The following is a 20,356-nucleotide window of genomic DNA, read 5'->3' as shown; positions in this document are numbered from 1 at the left end:
TTCCGATTTCAGTTCCAGAGCGATTCGCCCAATGAGTCCTTGATATTTAGTCGTTTTCAGCCAATATTTTGTATTTTTGAAAATTTCACTTTTTTGTGAAAATATCCACTAAATGAGGGCATAATATGTGTGAGGGTACCCCAGGAGAGTTCCAAATGTGTGTGGGTAAAATATATATCCCACGGGGGTAAAACTGAAAAAAGTTGAAAAATTTTTTTTTTTGGACTTAGTCATTTTTCCGGCGTTTATCAGACTTTCAGATAGGGCAAATGTCAGTGAGCATTCCGATTTCAGTTCCAGAGCGATTCGCCCAATGAGTCCTTGATATTTAGTCGTTTTCAGCCAATTTTCTGGATTTTTGAAAAATTCACTTTTTTGTGAAAATATCCACTAAATGAGGGAATAATATGTGTGAGGGTACCCCAGAAGAGTTCCAAATGTGTGTGGGTAGAATATATATCCCACGGGGGTAAAACTGAAAAAAGTTGAAAAAAATTATTTTTTGGACTTAGCCATTTTTCCGGCGTTTATCAGACTTTCAGATAGGGCAAATGTCAGTGAGCATTCCGATTTCAGTTCCAGAGCGATTCGCCCAATGAGTCCTTGATATTTAGTCGTTTTCAGCCAATATTTTGTATTTTTGAAAATTTCACTTTTTTGTGAAAATATCCACTAAATGAGGGAATAATATGTGTGAGGGTACCCCAGGAGTGTTCCAAATGTGTGTGGGTAGAATATATATCCCACGGGGGTAAAATTGAAAAAAGTTGAAAAATTTTTTTTTTTGGACTTAGTCATTTTTCCGGCGTTTATCAGACTTTCAGATAGGGCAAATGTCAGTGAGCGTTCCGATTTCAGCTCCAGAGCGATTCGCCCAATGAGTCCTTGATATTTAGTCGTTTTCAGCCAATATTTTGGATTTTTGAAAATTTCACTTTTTTGTGAAAATATCCACTAAATGAGGGAATAATATGTGTGAGGGTACCCCAGAAGAGTTCCAAATGTGTGTGTGTAGAATATATATCCCACGGGGGTAAAACTGAAAAAAGTTGAAAAAAATTAATTTTTGGACTTAGCCATTTTTCCGGCGTTTATCAGACTTTCAGATAGGGCAAATGTCAGTGAGCATTCCGATTTCAGTTCCAGAGCGATTCGCCCAATGAGTCCTTGATATTTAGTCGTTTTCAGCCAATATTTTGTATTTTTGAAAATTTCACTTTTTTGTGAAAATATCCACTAAATGAGGGAATAATATGTGTGAGGGTACCCCAGGAGTGTTCCAAATGTGTGTGGGTAGAATATATATCCCACGGGGGTAAAATTGAAAAAAGTTGAAAAATTTTTTTTTTTGGACTTAGTCATTTTTCCGGCGTTTATCAGACTTTCAGATAGGGCAAATGTCAGTGAGCGTTCCGATTTCAGTTCCAGAGCGATTCGCCCAATGAGTCCTTGATATTTAGTCATTTTCAGCCAATATTTTGGATTTTTGAAAATTTCACTTTTTTGTGAAAATATCCACTAAATGAGGGAATAATATATGTGAGGGTACCCCAGAAGAGTTCCAAATGTGTGTGGGTAGAATATATATCCCACGGGGGTAAAACTGAAAAAAGTTGAAAAAAATTATTTTTTGGACTTAGCCATTTTTCCGGCGTTTATCAGACTTTCAGATAGGGCAAATGTCAGTGAGCGTTCCAATTTCAGTTCCAGAGCGATTCGCCCAATGAGTCCTTGATATTTAGTCGTTTTCAGCCAATATTTTGTATTTTTGAAAATTTCACTTTTTTGTGAAAATATCCACTAAATGAGGGAATAATATGTGTGAGGATACCCCAGGAGTGTTCCAAATGTGTGTGGGTAGAATATATATCCCACGGGGGTAAAATTGAAAAAAGTTGAAAAATTTTTTTTTTTGGACTTAGTCATTTTTCCGGCGTTTATCAGACTTTCAGATAGGGCAAATGTCAGTGAGCGTTCCGATTTCAGTTCCAGAGCGATTCGCCCAATGAGTCCTTGATATTTAGTCGTTTTCAGCCAATATTTTGTATTTTTGAAAATTTCACTTTTTTGTGAAAATATCCACTAAATGAGGGAATAATATGTGTGAGGGTACCCCAGGAGAGTTCCAAATGTGTGTGGGTAAAATATATATCCCACGGGGGTAAAATTGAAAAAAGTTGAAAAAAATTATTTTTTGGACTTAGCCATTTTTCCGGCGTTTATCAGACTTTCAGATAGGGCAAATGTCAGTGAGCGTTCCGATTTCAGTTCCAGAGCGATTCGCCCAATGAGTCCTTGATATTTAGTCGTTTTCAGCCAATATTTTGGATTTTTGAAAATTTCACTTTTTTGTGAAAATATCCACTAAATGAGGGAATAATATATGTGAGGGTACCCCAGAAGAGTTCCAAATGTGTGTGGGTAGAATATATATCCCACGGGGGTAAAACTGAAAAAAGTTGAAAAATTTTTTTTTTTGGACTTAGTCATTTTTCCGGCGTTTATCAGACTTTCAGATAGGGCAAATGTCAGTGAGCGTTCCGATTTCAGTTCCAGAGCGATTCGCCCAATGAGTCCTTGATATTTAGTCGTTTTCAGCCAATTTTCTGGATTTTTGAAAAATTCACTTTTTTATGAAAATATCCACTAAATGAGGGAATAATATGTGTGAGGGTACCCCAGGAGTGTTCCAAATGTGTGTGGGTAGAATATATATCCCACGGGGGTAAAATTGAAAAAAGTTGAAAAATTTTTTTTTTTGGACTTAGTCATTTTTCCGGCGTTTATCAGACTTTCAGATAGGGCAAATGTCAGTGAGCGTTCCGATTTCAGTTCCAGAGCGATTCGCCCAATGAGTCCTTGATATTTAGTCATTTTCAGCCAATATTTTGGATTTTTGAAAATTTCACTTTTTTGTGAAAATATCCACTAAATGAGGGAATAATATATGTGAGGGTACCCCAGAAGAGTTCCAAATGTGTGTGGGTAGAATATATATCCCACGGGGGTAAAACTGAAAAAAGTTGAAAAAAATTATTTTTTGGACTTAGCCATTTTTCCGGCGTTTATCAGACTTTCAGATAGGGCAAATGTCAGTGAGCGTTCCAATTTCAGTTCCAGAGCGATTCGCCCAATGAGTCCTTGATATTTAGTCGTTTTCAGCCAATATTTTGTATTTTTGAAAATTTCACTTTTTTGTGAAAATATCCACTAAATGAGGGAATAATATGTGTGAGGATACCCCAGGAGTGTTCCAAATGTGTGTGGGTAGAATATATATCCCACGGGGGTAAAATTGAAAAAAGTTGAAAAATTTTTTTTTTTGGACTTAGTCATTTTTCCGGCGTTTATCAGACTTTCAGATAGGGCAAATGTCAGTGAGCGTTCCGATTTCAGTTCCAGAGCGATTCGCCCAATGAGTCCTTGATATTTAGTCGTTTTCAGCCAATATTTTGTATTTTTGAAAATTTCACTTTTTTGTGAAAATATCCACTAAATGAGGGAATAATATGTGTGAGGGTACCCCAGGAGAGTTCCAAATGTGTGTGGGTAAAATATATATCCCACGGGGGTAAAATTGAAAAAAGTTGAAAAAAATTATTTTTTGGACTTAGCCATTTTTCCGGCGTTTATCAGACTTTCAGATAGGGCAAATGTCAGTGAGCGTTCCGATTTCAGTTCCAGAGCGATTCGCCCAATGAGTCCTTGATATTTAGTCGTTTTCAGCCAATATTTTGGATTTTTGAAAATTTCACTTTTTTGTGAAAATATCCACTAAATGAGGGAATAATATATGTGAGGGTACCCCAGAAGAGTTCCAAATGTGTGTGGGTAGAATATATATCCCACGGGGGTAAAACTGAAAAAAGTTGAAAAATTTTTTTTTTTGGACTTAGTCATTTTTCCGGCGTTTATCAGACTTTCAGATAGGGCAAATGTCAGTGAGCGTTCCGATTTCAGTTCCAGAGCGATTCGCCCAATGAGTCCTTGATATTTAGTCGTTTTCAGCCAATTTTCTGGATTTTTGAAAAATTCACTTTTTTATGAAAATATCCACTAAATGAGGGAATAATATGTGTGAGGGTACCCCAGGAGTGTTCGAAATGTGTGTGGGTAGAATAAATATCCCACGGGGGTAAAATTGAAAAAAGTTGAAAAATTTTTTTTTTTGGACTTAGTCATTTTTCCGGCGTTTATCAGACTTTCAGATAGGGCAAATGTCAGTGAGCGTTCCGATTTCAGTTCCAGAGCGATTCGCCCAATGAGTCCTTGATATTTAGTCGTTTTCAGCCAATATTTTGGATTTTTGAAAATTTCACATTTTTGTGAAAATATCCACTAAATGAGGGAATAATATGTGTGAGGGTACCCCAGAAGAGTTCCAAATGTGTGTGGGTAGAATATGTATCCCACGGGGGTAAAACTGAAAAAAGTTGAAAAAAATTATTTTTTGGACTTAGCCATTTTTCCGGCGTTTATCAGACTTTCAGATAGGGCAAATGTCAGTGAGCATTCCGATTTCAGTTCCAGAGCGATTCGCCCAATGAGTCCTTGATATTTAGTCGTTTTCAGCCAATATTTTGTATTTTTGAAAATTTCACTTTTTTGTGAAAATATCCACTAAATGAGGGAATAATATGTGTGAGGGTACCCCAGGAGTGTTCCAAATGTGTGTGGGTAGAATATATATCCAACAGGGGTAAAATTGAAAAAAGTTGAAAAATTTTTTTTTTTGGACTTAGTCATTTTTCCGGCGTTTATCAGACTTTCAGATAGGGCAAATGTCAGTGAGCGTTCCGATTTCAGTTCCAGAGCGATTCGCCCAATGAGTCCTTGATATTTAGTCGTTGTCAGCCAATATTTTGTATTTTTGAAAATTTCACTTTTTTGTGAAAATATCCACTAAATGAGGGAATAATATGTGTGAGGGTACCCCAGAAGAGTTCCAAATGTGTGTGGGTAGAATATATATCCCACGGGGGTAAAATTGAAAAAAGTTGAAAAAAATTTTTTTTTGGACTTAGTCATTTTTCCGGCGTTTATCAGACTTTCAGATAGGGCAAATGTCAGTGAGCATTCCGATTTCAGTTCCAGAGCGATTCGCCCAATGAGTCCTTGATATTTAGTCGTTTTCAGCCAATATTTTGGATTTTTGAAAATTTCACTTTTTTGTGAAAATATCCACTAAATGAGGGAATAATATGTGTGAGGGTACCCCAGGAGTGTTCCAAATGTGTGTGGGTAAAATATATATCCCACGGGGGTAAAATTGAAAAAAGTTGAAAAAAAATATTTTTTGGACTTAGCCATTTTTCCGGCGTTTATCAGACTTTCAGATAGGGCAAATGTCAGTGAGCGTTCCGATTTCAGTTCCAGAGCGATTCGCCCAATGAGTCGTTGATATTTAGTCGTTTTCAGCCAATATTTTGGATTTTTGAAAATTTCACTTTTTTGTGAAAATATCCACTAAATGAGGGAATAATATGTGTGAGGGTACCCCAGAAGAGTTCCAAATGTGTGTGGGTAGAAAATATATCCCACGGGGGTAAAATTGAAAAAAGTTGAAAAAAAATTTTTTTTTGGACTTAGCCATTTTTCCGGCGTTTATCAGACTTTCAGATAGGGCAAATGTCAGTGAGCATTCCGATTTCAGTTCCAGAGCGATTCGCCCAATGAGTCCTTGATATTTAGTCGTTTTCAGCCAATATTTTGTATTTTTGAAAATTTCACTTTTTTGTGAAAATATCCACTAAATGAGGGAATAATATGTGTGAGGGTACCCCAGGAGTGTTCCAAATGTGTGTGGGTAGAATATATAGCCAACGGGGGTAAAATTGAAAAAAGTTGAAAAATTTTTTTTTTTGGACTTAGTCATTTTTCCGGCGTTTATCAGACTTTCAGATAGGGCAAATGTCAGTGAGCGTTCCGATTTCAGTTCCAGAGCGATTCGCCCAATGAGTCCTTGATATTTAGTCGTTGTCAGCCAATATTTTGTATTTTTGAAAATTTCACTTTTTTGTGAAAATATCCACTAAATGAGGGAATAATATGTGTGAGGGTACCCCAGAAGAGTTCCAAATGTGTGTGGGTAGAATATATATCCCACGGGGGTAAAATTGAAAAAAGTTGAAAAAAATTTTTTTTTGGACTTAGTCATTTTTCCGGCGTTTATCAGACTTTCAGATAGGGCAAATGTCAGTGAGCATTCCGATTTCAGTTCCAGAGCGATTCGCCCAATGAGTCCTTGATATTTAGTCGTTTTCAGCCAATATTTTGGATTTTTGAAAATTTCACTTTTTTGTGAAAATATCCACTAAATGAGGGAATAATATGTGTGAGGGTACCCCAGGAGTGTTCCAAATGTGTGTGGGTAAAATATATATCCCACGGGGGTAAAATTGAAAAAAGTTGAAAAAAAATATTTTTTGGACTTAGCCATTTTTCCGGCGTTTATCAGACTTTCAGATAGGGCAAATGTCAGTGAGCGTTCCGATTTCAGTTCCAGAGCGATTCGCCCAATGAGTCGTTGATATTTAGTCGTTTTCAGCCAATATTTTGGATTTTTGAAAATTTCACTTTTTTGTGAAAATATCCACTAAATGAGGGAATAATATGTGTGAGGGTACCCCAGAAGAGTTCCAAATGTGTGTGGGTAGAAAATATATCCCACGGGGGTAAAATTGAAAAAAGTTGAAAAAAAATTTTTTTTTGGACTTAGTCATTTTTCCGGCGTTTATCAGACTTTCAGATAGGGCAAATGTCAGTGAGCGTTCCGATTTCAGTTCCAGAGCGATTCGCCCAATGAGTCCTTGATATTTAGTCGTTTTCAGCCAATTTTCTGGATTTTTGAAAAATTCACTTTTTTATGAAAATATCCACTAAATGAGGGAATAATATGTGTGAGGGTACCCCAGGAGTGTTCGAAATGTGTGTGGGTAGAATATATATCCCACGGGGGTAAAATTGAAAAAAGTTGAAAAATTTTTTTTTTTGGACTTAGTCATTTTTCCGGCGTTTATCAGACTTTCAGATAGGGCAAATGTCAGTGAGCGTTCCGATTTCAGTTCCAGAGCGATTCGCCCAATGAGTCGTTGATATTTAGTCGTTTTCAGCCAATATTTTGGATTTTTGAAAATTTCACTTTTTTGTGAAAATATCCACTAAATGAGGGAATAATATGTGTGAGGGTACCCCAGAAGAGTTCCAAATGTGTGTGGGTAGAAAATATATCCCACGGGGGTAAAATTGAAAAAAGTTGAAAAAAAATTTTTTTTTGGACTTAGTCATTTTTCCGGCGTTTATCAGACTTTCAGATAGGGCAAATGTCAGTGAGCGTTCCGATTTCAGTTCCAGAGCGATTCGCCCAATGAGTCCTTGATATTTAGTCGTTTTCAGCCAATTTTCTGGATTTTTGAAAAATTCACTTTTTTATGAAAATATCCACTAAATGAGGGAATAATATGTGTGAGGGTACCCCAGGAGTGTTCGAAATGTGTGTGGGTAGAATATATATCCCACGGGGGTAAAATTGAAAAAAGTTGAAAAATTTTTTTTTTTGGACTTAGTCATTTTTCCGGCGTTTATCAGACTTTCAGATAGGGCAAATGTCAGTGAGCGTTCCGATTTCAGTTCCAGAGCGATTCGCCCAATGAGTCCTTGATATTTAGTCGTTTTCAGCCAATATTTTGGATTTTTGAAAATTTCACTTTTTTGTGAAAATATCCACTAAATGAGGGAATAATATGTGTGAGGGTACCCCAGAAGAGTTCCAAATGTGTGTGGGTAGAATATATATCCCACGGGGGTAAAACTGAAAAAAGTTGAAAAAAATTAATTTTTGGACTTAGCCATTTTTCCGGCGTTTATCAGACTTTCAGATAGGGCAAATGTCAGTGAGCATTCCGATTTCAGTTCCAGAGCGATTCGCCCAATGAGTCCTTGATATTTAGTCGTTTTCAGCCAATATTTTGGATTTTTGAAAATTTCACTTTTTTGTGAAAATATCCACTAAATGAGGGAATAATATGTGTGAGGGTACCCCAGGAGTGTTCCAAATGTGTGTGGGTAGAATATATATCCCACGTGGGTAAAATTGAAAAAAGTTGAAAAAAATTTATTTTTGGACTTAGTCATTTTTCCGGCGTTTATCAGACTTTCAGATAGGGCAAATGTCAGTGAGCCTTCCGATTTCAGTTCCAGAGCGATTCGCCCAATGAGTCCTTGATATTTAGTCGTTTTCAGCCAATATTTTGGATTTTTGAAAATTTCACTTTTTTGTGAAAATATCCACTAAATGAGGGAATAATATGTGTGAGGGTACCCCAGGAGAGTTCCAAATGTGTGTGGGTAAAATATATATCCCACGGGGGTAAAATTGAAAAAAGTTGAAAAAAATTATTTTTTGGACTTAGCCATTTTTCCGGCGTTTATCAGACTTTCAGATAGGGCAAATGTCAGTGAGCGTTCCGATTTCAGTTCCAGAGCGATTCGCCCAATGAGTCCTTGATATTTAGTCGTTTTCAGCCAATATTTTGTATTTTTGAAAATTTCACTTTTTTGTGAAAATATCCACTAAATGAGGGAATAATATGTGTGAGGGTACCCCAGGAGTGTTCCAAATGTGTGTGGGTAGAATATATATCCCACGGGGGTAAAATTGAAAAAAGTTGAAAAATTTTTTTTTTTGGACTTAGTCATTTTTCCGGCGTTTATCAGACTTTCAGATAGGGCAAATGTCAGTGAGCGTTCCGATTTCAGTTCCAGAGCGATTCGCCCAATGAGTCCTTGATATTTAGTCGTTTTCAGCCAATATTTTGGATTTTTGAAAATTTCACTTTTTTGTGAAAATATCCACTAAATGAGGGAATAATATATGTGAGGGTACCCCAGAAGAGTTCCAAATGTGTGTGGGTAGAATATATATCCCACGGGGGTAAAACTGAAAAAAGTTGAAAAAAATTATTTTTTGGACTTAGCCATTTTTCCGGCGTTTATCAGACTTTCAGATAGGGCAAATGTCAGTGAGCGTTCCGATTTCAGTTCCAGAGCGATTCGCCCAATGAGTCCTTGATATTTAGTCGTTTTCAGCCAATATTTTGTATTTTTGAAAATTTCACTTTTTTGTGAAAATATCCACTAAATGAGGGAATAATATGTGTGAGGGTACCCCAGGAGTGTTCCAAATGTGTGTGGGTAGAATATATATCCCACGGGGGTAAAATTGAAAAAAGTTGAAAAATTTTTTTTTTTGGACTTAGTCATTTTTCCGGCGTTTATCAGACTTTCAGATAGGGCAAATGTCAGTGAGCGTTCCGATTTCAGTTCCAGAGCGATTCGCCCAATGAGTCCTTGATATTTAGTCGTTTTCAGCCAATATTTTGGATTTTTGAAAATTTCACTTTTTTGTGAAAATATCCACTAAATGAGGGAATAATATATGTGAGGGTACCCCAGAAGAGTTCCAAATGTGTGTGGGTAGAATATATATCCCACGGGGGTAAAACTGAAAAAAGTTGAAAAAAATTATTTTTTGGACTTAGCCATTTTTCCGGCGTTTATCAGACTTTCAGATAGGGCAAATGTCAGTGAGCGTTCCGATTTCAGTTCCAGAGCGATTCGCCCAATGAGTCCTTGATATTTAGTCGTTTTCAGCCAATATTTTGTATTTTTGAAAATTTCACTTTTTTGTGAAAATATCCACTAAATGAGGGAATAATATGTGTGAGGATACCCCAGGAGTGTTCCAAATGTGTGTGGGTAGAATATATATCCCACGGGGGTAAAATTGAAAAAAGTTGAAAAATTTTTTTTTTTGGACTTAGTCATTTTTCCGGCGTTTATCAGACTTTCAGATAGGGCAAATGTCAGTGAGCGTTCCGATTTCAGTTCCAGAGCGATTCGCCCAATGAGTCCTTGATATTTAGTCGTTTTCAGCCAATTTTCTGGATTTTTGAAAAATTCACTTTTTTATAAAAATATCCACTAAATGAGGGAATAATATGTGTGAGGGTACCCCAGGAGTGTTCGAAATGTGTGTGGGTAGAATATATATCCCACGGGGGTAAAATTGAAAAAAGTTGAAAAAATTTTTTTTTTGGACTTAGTCATTTTTCCGGCGTTTATCAGACTTTCAGATAGGGCAAATGTCAGTGAGCGTTCCGATTTCAGTTCCAGAGCGATTCGCCCAATGAGTCCTTGATATTTAGTCGTTTTCAGCCAATATTTTGGATTTTTGAAAATTTCACTTTTTTGTGAAAATATCCACTAAATGAGGGAATAATATATGTGAGGGTACCCCAGAAGAGTTCCAAATGTGTGTGGGTAGAATATATATCCCACGGGGGTAAAACTGAAAAAAGTTGAAAAAAATTATTTTTTGGACTTAGCCATTTTTCCGGCGTTTATCAGACTTTCAGATAGGGCAAATGTCAGTGAGCGTTCCGATTTCAGTTCCAGAGCGATTCGCCCAATGAGTCCTTGATATTTAGTCGTTTTCAGCCAATATTTTGTATTTTTGAAAATTTCACTTTTTTGTGAAAATATCCACTAAATGAGGGAATAATATGTGTGAGGATACCCCAGGAGTGTTCCAAATGTGTGTGGGTAGAATATATATCCCACGGGGGTAAAATTGAAAAAAGTTGAAAAATTTTTTTTTTTGGACTTAGTCATTTTTCCGGCGTTTATCAGACTTTCAGATAGGGCAAATGTCAGTGAGCGTTCCGATTTCAGTTCCAGAGCGATTCGCCCAATGAGTCCTTGATATTTAGTCGTTTTCAGCCAATTTTCTGGATTTTTGAAAAATTCACTTTTTTATAAAAATATCCACTAAATGAGGGAATAATATGTGTGAGGGTACCCCAGGAGTGTTCGAAATGTGTGTGGGTAGAATATATATCCCACGGGGGTAAAATTGAAAAAAGTTGAAAAAATTTTTTTTTTGGACTTAGTCATTTTTCCGGCGTTTATCAGACTTTCAGATAGGGCAAATGTCAGTGAGCGTTCCGATTTCAGTTCCAGAGCGATTCGCCCAATGAGTCCTTGATATTTAGTCGTTTTCAGCCAATATTTTGGATTTTTGAAAATTTCACTTTTTTGTGAAAATATCCACTAAATGAGGGAATAATATATGTGAGGGTACCCCAGAAGAGTTCCAAATGTGTGTGGGTAGAATATATATCCCACGGGGGTAAAACTGAAAAAAGTTGAAAAAAATTATTTTTTGGACTTAGCCATTTTTCCGGCGTTTATCAGACTTTCAGATAGGGCAAATGTCAGTGAGCGTTCCGATTTCAGTTCCAGAGCGATTCGCCCAATGAGTCCTTGATATTTAGTCGTTTTCAGCCAATATTTTGTATTTTTGAAAATTTCACTTTTTTGTGAAAATATCCACTAAATGAGGGAATAATATGTGTGAGGATACCCCAGGAGTGTTCCAAATGTGTGTGGGTAGAATGTATATCCCACGGGGGTAAAATTGAAAAAAGTTGAAAAATTTTTTTTTTTGGACTTAGTCATTTTTCCGGCGTTTATCAGACTTTCAGATAGGGCAAATGTCAGTGAGCGTTCCGATTTCAGTTCCAGAGCGATTCGCCCAATGAGTCCTTGATATTTAGTCGTTTTCAGCCAATTTTCTGGATTTTTGAAAAATTCACTTTTTTATAAAAATATCCACTAAATGAGGGAATAATATGTGTGAGGGTACCCCAGGAGTGTTCGAAATGTGTGTGGGTAGAATATATATCCCACGGGGGTAAAATTGAAAAAAGTTGAAAAAATTTTTTTTTTGGACTTAGTCATTTTTCCGGCGTTTATCAGACTTTCAGATAGGGCAAATGTCAGTGAGCGTTCCGATTTCAGTTCCAGAGCGATTCGCCCAATGAGTCCTTGATATTTAGTCGTTTTCAGCCAATATTTTGGATTTTTGAAAATTTCACTTTTTTGTGAAAATATCCACTAAATGAGGGAATAATATATGTGAGGGTACCCCAGAAGAGTTCCAAATGTGTGTGGGTAGAATATATATCCCACGGGGGTAAAACTGAAAAAAGTTGAAAAAAATTATTTTTTGGACTTAGCCATTTTTCCGGCGTTTATCAGACTTTCAGATAGGGCAAATGTCAGTGAGCGTTCCGATTTCAGTTCCAGAGCGATTCGCCCAATGAGTCCTTGATATTTAGTCGTTTTCAGCCAATATTTTGTATTTTTGAAAATTTCACTTTTTTGTGAAAATATCCACTAAATGAGGGAATAATATGTGTGAGGATACCCCAGGAGTGTTCCAAATGTGTGTGGGTAGAATATATATCCCACGGGGGTAAAATTGAAAAAAGTTGAAAAATTTTTTTTTTTGGACTTAGTCATTTTTCCGGCGTTTATCAGACTTTCAGATAGGGCAAATGTCAGTGAGCGTTCCGATTTCAGTTCCAGAGCGATTCGCCCAATGAGTCCTTGATATTTAGTCGTTTTCAGCCAATTTTCTGGATTTTTGAAAAATTCACTTTTTTATAAAAATATCCACTAAATGAGGGAATAATATGTGTGAGGGTACCCCAGGAGTGTTCGAAATGTGTGTGGGTAGAATATATATCCCACGGGGGTAAAATTGAAAAAAGTTGAAAAAATTTTTTTTTTGGACTTAGTCATTTTTCCGGCGTTTATCAGACTTTCAGATAGGGCAAATGTCAGTGAGCGTTCCGATTTCAGTTCCAGAGCGATTCGCCCAATGAGTCCTTGATATTTAGTCGTTTTCAGCCAATATTTTGGATTTTTGAAAATTTCACTTTTTTGTGAAAATATCCACTAAATGAGGGAATAATATATGTGAGGGTACCCCAGAAGAGTTCCAAATGTGTGTGGGTAGAATATATATCCCACGGGGGTAAAACTGAAAAAAGTTGAAAAAAATTATTTTTTGGACTTAGCCATTTTTCCGGCGTTTATCAGACTTTCAGATAGGGCAAATGTCAGTGAGCGTTCCGATTTCAGTTCCAGAGCGATTCGCCCAATGAGTCCTTGATATTTAGTCGTTTTCAGCCAATATTTTGTATTTTTGAAAATTTCACTTTTTTGTGAAAATATCCACTAAATGAGGGAATAATATGTGTGAGGATACCCCAGGAGTGTTCCAAATGTGTGTGGGTAGAATATATATCCCACGGGGGTAAAATTGAAAAAAGTTGAAAAATTTTTTTTTTTGGACTTAGTCATTTTTCCGGCGTTTATCAGACTTTCAGATAGGGCAAATGTCAGTGAGCGTTCCGATTTCAGTTCCAGAGCGATTCGCCCAATGAGTCCTTGATATTTAGTCGTTTTCAGCCAATTTTCTGGATTTTTGAAAAATTCACTTTTTTATAAAAATATCCACTAAATGAGGGAATAATATGTGTGAGGGTACCCCAGGAGTGTTCGAAATGTGTGTGGGTAGAATATATATCCCACGGGGGTAAAATTGAAAAAAGTTGAAAAAATTTTTTTTTTGGACTTAGTCATTTTTCCGGCGTTTATCAGACTTTCAGATAGGGCAAATGTCAGTGAGCGTTCCGATTTCAGTTCCAGAGCGATTCGCCCAATGAGTCCTTGATATTTAGTCGTTTTCAGCCAATATTTTGGATTTTTGAAAATTTCACATTTTTGTGAAAATATCCACTAAATGAGGGAATAATATGTGTGAGGGTACCCCAGAAGAGTTCCAAATGTGTGTGGGTAGAATATATATCCCACGGGGGTAAAACTGAAAAAAGTTGAAAAAAATTATTTTTTGGACTTAGCCATTTTTCCGGCGTTTATCAGACTTTCAGATAGGGCAAATGTCAGTGAGCATTCCGATTTCAGTTCCAGAGCGATTCGCCCAATGAGTCCTTGATATTTAGTCGTTTTCAGCCAATATTTTGTATTTTTGAAAATTTCACTTTTTTGTGAAAATATCCACTAAATGAGGGAATAATATGTGTGAGGGTACCCCAGGAGTGTTCCAAATGTGTGTGGGTAGAATATATATCCAACGGGGGTAAAATTGAAAAAAGTTGAAAAATTTTTTTTTTTGGACTTAGTCATTTTTCCGGCGTTTATCAGACTTTCAGATAGGGCAAATGTCAGTGAGCATTCCGATTTCAGTTCCAGAGCGATTCGCCCAATGAGTCCTTGATATTTAGTCGTTTTCAGCCAATATTTTGGATTTTTGAAAATTTCACTTTTTTGTGAAAATATCCACTAAATGAGGGAATAATATGTGTGAGGGTACCCCAGGAGTGTTCCAAATGTGTGTGGGTAGAATATATATCCCACGTGGGTAAAATTGAAAAAAGTTGAAAAAAATTTATTTTTGGACTTAGTCATTTTTCCGGCGTTTATCAGACTTTCAGATAGGGCAAATGTCAGTGAGCCTTCCGATTTCAGTTCTAGAGCGATTCGCCCAATGAGTCCTTGATATTTAGTCGTTTTCAGCCAATATTTTGGATTTTTGAAAATTTCACTTTTTTGTGAAAATATCCACTAAATGAGGGAATAATATGTGTGAGGGTACCCCAGGAGAGTTCCAAATGTGTGTGGGTAAAATATATATCCCACGGGGGTAAAATTGAAAAAAGTTGAAAAAAATTATTTTTTGGACTTAGCCATTTTTCCGGCGTTTATCAGACTTTCAGATAGGGCAAATGTCAGTGAGCGTTCCGATTTCAGTTCCAGAGCGATTCGCCCAATGAGTCCTTGATATTTAGTCGTTTTCAGCCAATATTTTGTATTTTTGAAAATTTCACTTTTTTGTGAAAATATCCACTAAATGAGGGAATAATATGTGTGAGGGTACCCCAGGAGTGTTCCAAATGTGTGTGGGTAGAATATATATCCCACGGGGGTAAAATTGAAAAAAGTTGAAAAATTTTTTTTTTTGGACTTAGTCATTTTTCCGGCGTTTATCAGACTTTCAGATAGGGCAAATGTCAGTGAGCGTTCCGATTTCAGTTCCAGAGCGATTCGCCCAATGAGTCCTTGATATTTAGTCGTTTTCAGCCAATATTTTGGATTTTTGAAAATTTCACTTTTTTGTGAAAATATCCACTAAATGAGGGAATAATATATGTGAGGGTACCCCAGAAGAGTTCCAAATGTGTGTGGGTAGAATATATATCCCACGGGGGTAAAACTGAAAAAAGTTGAAAAACATTATTTTTTGGACTTAGCCATTTTTCCGGCGTTTATCAGACTTTCAGATAGGGCAAATGTCAGTGAGCATTCCGATTTCAGTTCCAGAGCGATTCGCCCAATGAGTCCTTGATATTTAGTCGTTTTCAGCCAATATTTTGGATTTTTGAAAATTTCACTTTTTTGTGAAAATATCCACTAAATGAGGGAATAATATGTGTGAGGGTACCCCAGGAGTGTTCCAAATGTGTGTGGGTAGAATATATATCCCACGGGGGTAAAATTGAAAAAAGTTGAAAAATTTTTTTTTTTGGACTTAGTCATTTTTCCGGCGTTTATCAGACTTTCAGATAGGGCAAATGTCAGTGAGCGTTCCGATTTCAGTTCCAGAGCGATTCGCCCAATGAGTCCTTGATATTTAGTCGTTTTCAGCCAATATTTTGGATTTTTGAAAATTTCACTTTTTTGTGAAAATATCCACTAAATGAGGGAATAATATATGTGAGGGTACCCCAGAAGAGTTCCAAATGTGTGTGGGTAGAATATATATCCCACGGGGGTAAAACTGAAAAAAGTTGAAAAACATTATTTTTTGGACTTAGCCATTTTTCCGGCGTTTATCAGACTTTCAGATAGGGCAAATGTCAGTGAGCATTCCGATTTCAGTTCCAGAGCGATTCGCCCAATGAGTCCTTGATATTTAGTCATTTTCAGCCAATATTTTGGATTTTTGAAAATTTCACTTTTTTGTGAAAATATCCACTAAATGAGGGAATAATATGTGTGAGGGTACCCCAGGAGTGTTCCAAATGTGTGTGGGTAAAATATATATCCCACGGGGGTAAAATTGAAAAAAGTTGAAAAATTTTATTTTTTGGACTTAGTCATTTTTCCGGCGTTTATCAGACTTTCAGATGGGGCAAATGTCAGTGAGCGTTCCGATTTCAGTTCCAGAGCGATTCGCCCAATGAGTCCTTGATATTTATTCATTTTCAGCCAATTTTCAGGATTTTTTAAAAAATTAACTTTTTTGTGAAAATATCCACTAAATGAGGGAATAATATGTGTGAGGGTACCCCAGGAGAGTTCCAAATGTGTGTGGGTAGAATATATATCCCATGGGGGTAAAATTGAAAAAAGTTGAAAAATTTTTTTTCGGACTTAGTCATTTTTCCGGCGTTTATCAGACTTTCAGATAGGGCAAATGTCAGTGAGCGTTCCGATTTCAGTTCCAGAGCGATTCGCCCAATGAGTCCTTGATATTTAATCATTTTCAGCCAATTTTCTGGATTTTTGAAAATTTCACTTTTTTGTGAAAATATCCACTAAATGAGGGAATAATATGTGTGAGGGTAGCCCAGGAGAGTTCCAAATGTGTGTGGGTAGAATATATATCCCACGGGGGTAAAATTGAAAAAAGTTGAAAAATTTTTTTTTTTGGATTTAGTCATTTTTCCGGCGTTTATCAGACTTTCAGATAGGGCAAATGTCAGTGAGCGTTCCGATTTCAGTTCCAGAGCGATTCGCCTAATGAGTCCTTGATATTTAGTCGTTTTCAGCCAATTTTCTGGATTTTTGAAAAATTCACTTTTTTTGTGAAAATATCCACTAAATGAGGGAATAATATATGTGAGGGTAGCCCAGGAGAGTTCCAAATGTGTGTGGGTAGAATATATATCCCACGGGGGTAAAATTGAAAAAAGTTGAAAAATTTTTTTTTTTGGACTTAGTCATTTTTCCGGCGTTTATCAGACTTTCAGATGGGGCAAATGTCAGTGAGCGTTCCGATTTCAGTTTCAGAGCGATTCGCCCAATGAGTCCTTGATATTTATTCATTTTCAGCCAATTTTCTGGATTTTTTAAAAAATTCACTTTTTTGTGTAAATATCCACTAAATGAGGGAATAATATGTGTGAGGGTACCCCAGGAGAGTTCGAAATGTGTGTGGGTAGAATATATATCCCACGGGGGTAAAACTGAAAAAAGCTGAAAAAAAATTTTTTTTTGGACTTAGCCATTTTTCCGGCGTTTATCAGACTTTCAGATAGGGCAAATGTCAGTGAGCGTTCCGATTTCAGTTCCAGAGCGATTCGCCCAATGAGTCCTTGATATTTAGTCGTTTTCAGCCAATTTTCTGGATTTTTGAAAAATTCACTTTTTTGTGAAAATATCCACTAAATGAGGGAATAATATGTGTGAGGGTACCCCAGGAGAGTTCCAAATGTGTGTGGGTAAAATATATATCCCACGGGGGTAAAATTAAAAAAAGTTGAAAAAAATTATTTTTTGGACTTAGCCATTTTTCCGGCGTTTCTCAGACTTTCAGATAGGGCAAATGTCAGTGAGCGTTCCGATTTCAGTTCCAGAGCGAATCGCCCAATGAGTCCTTGATATTTAGTCGTTTTCAGCCAATATTTTGGATTTTTGAAAATTTCACTTTTTTGTGAAAATATCCACTAAATGAGGGAATAATATGTGTGAGGGTACCCCAGAAGAGTTCCAAATGTGTGTGGGTAGAATATATATCCCACGGGGGTAAAATTGAAAAAAGTTGAAAAAAAATCTTTTTTTGGACTTAGTCATTTTTCCGGCGTTTATCAGACTTTCAGATAGGGCAAATGTCAGTGAGCATTCCGATTTCAGTACCAGAGCGATTCGCCCAATGAGTCCTTGATATTTAGTTGTTTTCAGCCAATATTTTGGATTTTTGAAAATTTCACTTTTTTGTGAAAATATCCACTAAATGAGGGAATAATATGTGTGAGGGTACCCCAGAAGAGTTCCAAATGTGTGTGGGTAGAATATATATCCCACGGGGGTAAAACTGAAAAAAGTTGAAAAAAATTATTTTTTGGACTTAGCCATTTTTCCGGCGTTTATCAGACTTTCAGATAGGGCAAATGTCAGTGAGCGTTCCGATTTCAGTTCCAGAGCGATTCGCCCAATGAGTCCTTGATATTTAGTCGTTTTCAGCCAATTTTCTGGATTTTTGAAAAATTCACTTTTTTGTGAAAATATCCACTAAATGAGGGAATAATATGTGTGAGGGTACCCCAGAAGAGTTCCAAATGTGTGTGGGTAGAATATATATCCCACGGGGGTAAAATTGAAAAAAGTTGAAAAATTTTTTTTTTTGGACTTACTCATTTTTCCGGCGTTTATCAGACTTTCAGATGGGGCAAATGTCAGTGAGCGTTCCGATTTCAGTTCCAGAGCGATTCGCCCAATGAGTCCTTGATATTTATTCATTTTCAGCCAATTTTCTGGATTTTTTAAAAAATTTACTTTTTTGTGAAAATATCCACTAAATGAGGGAATGTGTGAGGGTACCCCAGGAGAGTTCCAAATGTGTGTGGGTAAAACATATATCCCACGGGGGTAAAATTGAAAAAAGTTGAAAAAAATTATTTTTTGGACTTAGCCATTTTTCCGGCGTTTATCAGACTTTCAGATAGGGCAAATGTCAGTGAGCATTCCGATTTCAGTTCCAGAGCGATTCGCCCAATGAGTCCTTGATATTTAGTCGTTTTCAGCCAATATTTTGGATTTTTGAAAATTTCACTTTTTTCTGAAAATATCCACTAAATGAGGGAATAATATGTGTGAGGGTACTCCAGAAGAGTTCCAAATGTGTGTGGGTAGAATATATATCCCACGGGGGTAAAATTGAAAAAAGTTGAAAAAATTTTTTTTGGACTTAGTCATTTTTCCGGCGTTTATCAGACTTTCAGATAGGGCAAATGTCAGTGAGCGTTCCGATTTCAGTTCCAGAGCGATTCGCCCAATGAGTCCTTGATATTTAATCATTTTCAGCCAATTTTCTGGATTTTTGAAAATTTCACTTTTTTGTGAAAATATCCACTAAATGAGGGAATAATATGTGTGAGGGTAGCCCAGGAGAGTTCCAAATGTGTGTGGGTAGAATATATATCCCACAGGGGAAAAATTGAAAAAAGTTGAAAAATTTTTTTTTTTGGACTTAGTCATTTTTCCGGCGTTTATCAGACTTTCAGATGGGGCAAATGTCAGTGAGCGTTCCGATATCAGTTCCAGAGTGATTCGCCCAATGAGTCCTTGATATTTAGTCGTTTTCAGCCAATATTTTGGATTTTTGAAAATTTCACTTTTTTGTGAAAATATCCACTAAATGAGGGAATAATATGTGTGAGGGTAGCCCAGGAGAGTTCCAAATGTGTGTGGGTAGAATATATATCCCACGGGGGTAAAACTGAAAAAAGTTGAAAAAAAATTTTTTTTTGGACTTAGCCATTTTTCCGGCGTTTATCAGACTTTCAGATAGGGCAAATGTCAGTGAGCGTTCCGATTTCAGTTCCAGAGCGATTCGCCCAATGAGTCCTTGATATTTAGTCGTTGTCAGCCAATATTTTGGATTTTTGAAAATTTCACTTTTTTGTGAAAATATCCACTAAATGAGGGAATAATATGTGTGAGGGTACCCCAGAAGAGTTCCAAATGTGTTTGGGTAGAATATATATCCCACGGGGGTAAAACTGAAAAAAGTTGAAAAAAATTATTTTTTGGACTTAGCCATTTTTCCGGCGTTTATCAGACTTTCAGATAGGGCAAATGTCAGTGAGCGTTCCGATTTCAGTTCCAGAGCGATTCGCCCAATGAGTCCTTGATATTTAGTCGTTTTCAGCCAATATTTTGTATTTTTGAAAATTTCACTTTTTTGTGAAAATATCCACTAAATGAGGGAATAATATGTGTGAGGGTACCCCAGAAGAGTTCCAAATGTGTGTGGGTAGAATATATATCCCACGGGGGTAAAATTGAAAAAAGTTGAAAAAAATTTTTTTTTGGACTTAGTCATTTTTCCGGCGTTTATCAGACTTTCAGATAGGGCAAATGTCAGTGAGCATTCCGATTTCAGTTCCAGAGCGATTCGCCCAATGAGTCCTTGATATTTAGTCGTTTTCAGCCAATATTTTGTATTTTTGAAAATTTCACTTTTTTGTGAAAATATCCACTAAATGAGGGAATAATATGTGTGAGGGTACCCCAGGAGAGTTCCAAATGTGTGTGGGTAGAATATATATCCCACGGGGGTAAAACTGAAAAAAGTTGAAAAAAAATTTTTTTTTGGACTTAGCTATTTTTCCGGCGTTTATCAGACTTTCAGATAGGGCAAATGTCAGTGAGCATTCCGATTTCAGTTCCAGAGCGATTCGCCCAATGAGTCCTTGATATTTAG

Source organism: Phyllobates terribilis, unplaced genomic scaffold (genome assembly GCF_046119375.1).
Source record: "Phyllobates terribilis strain yellow unplaced genomic scaffold, ASM4611937v1 Scaffold_9__5_contigs__length_417890890, whole genome shotgun sequence".
In the NCBI taxonomy this organism is placed as follows: domain Eukaryota; kingdom Metazoa; phylum Chordata; class Amphibia; order Anura; family Dendrobatidae; genus Phyllobates; species Phyllobates terribilis.
This window is presented reverse-complemented; position numbering follows the sequence as displayed.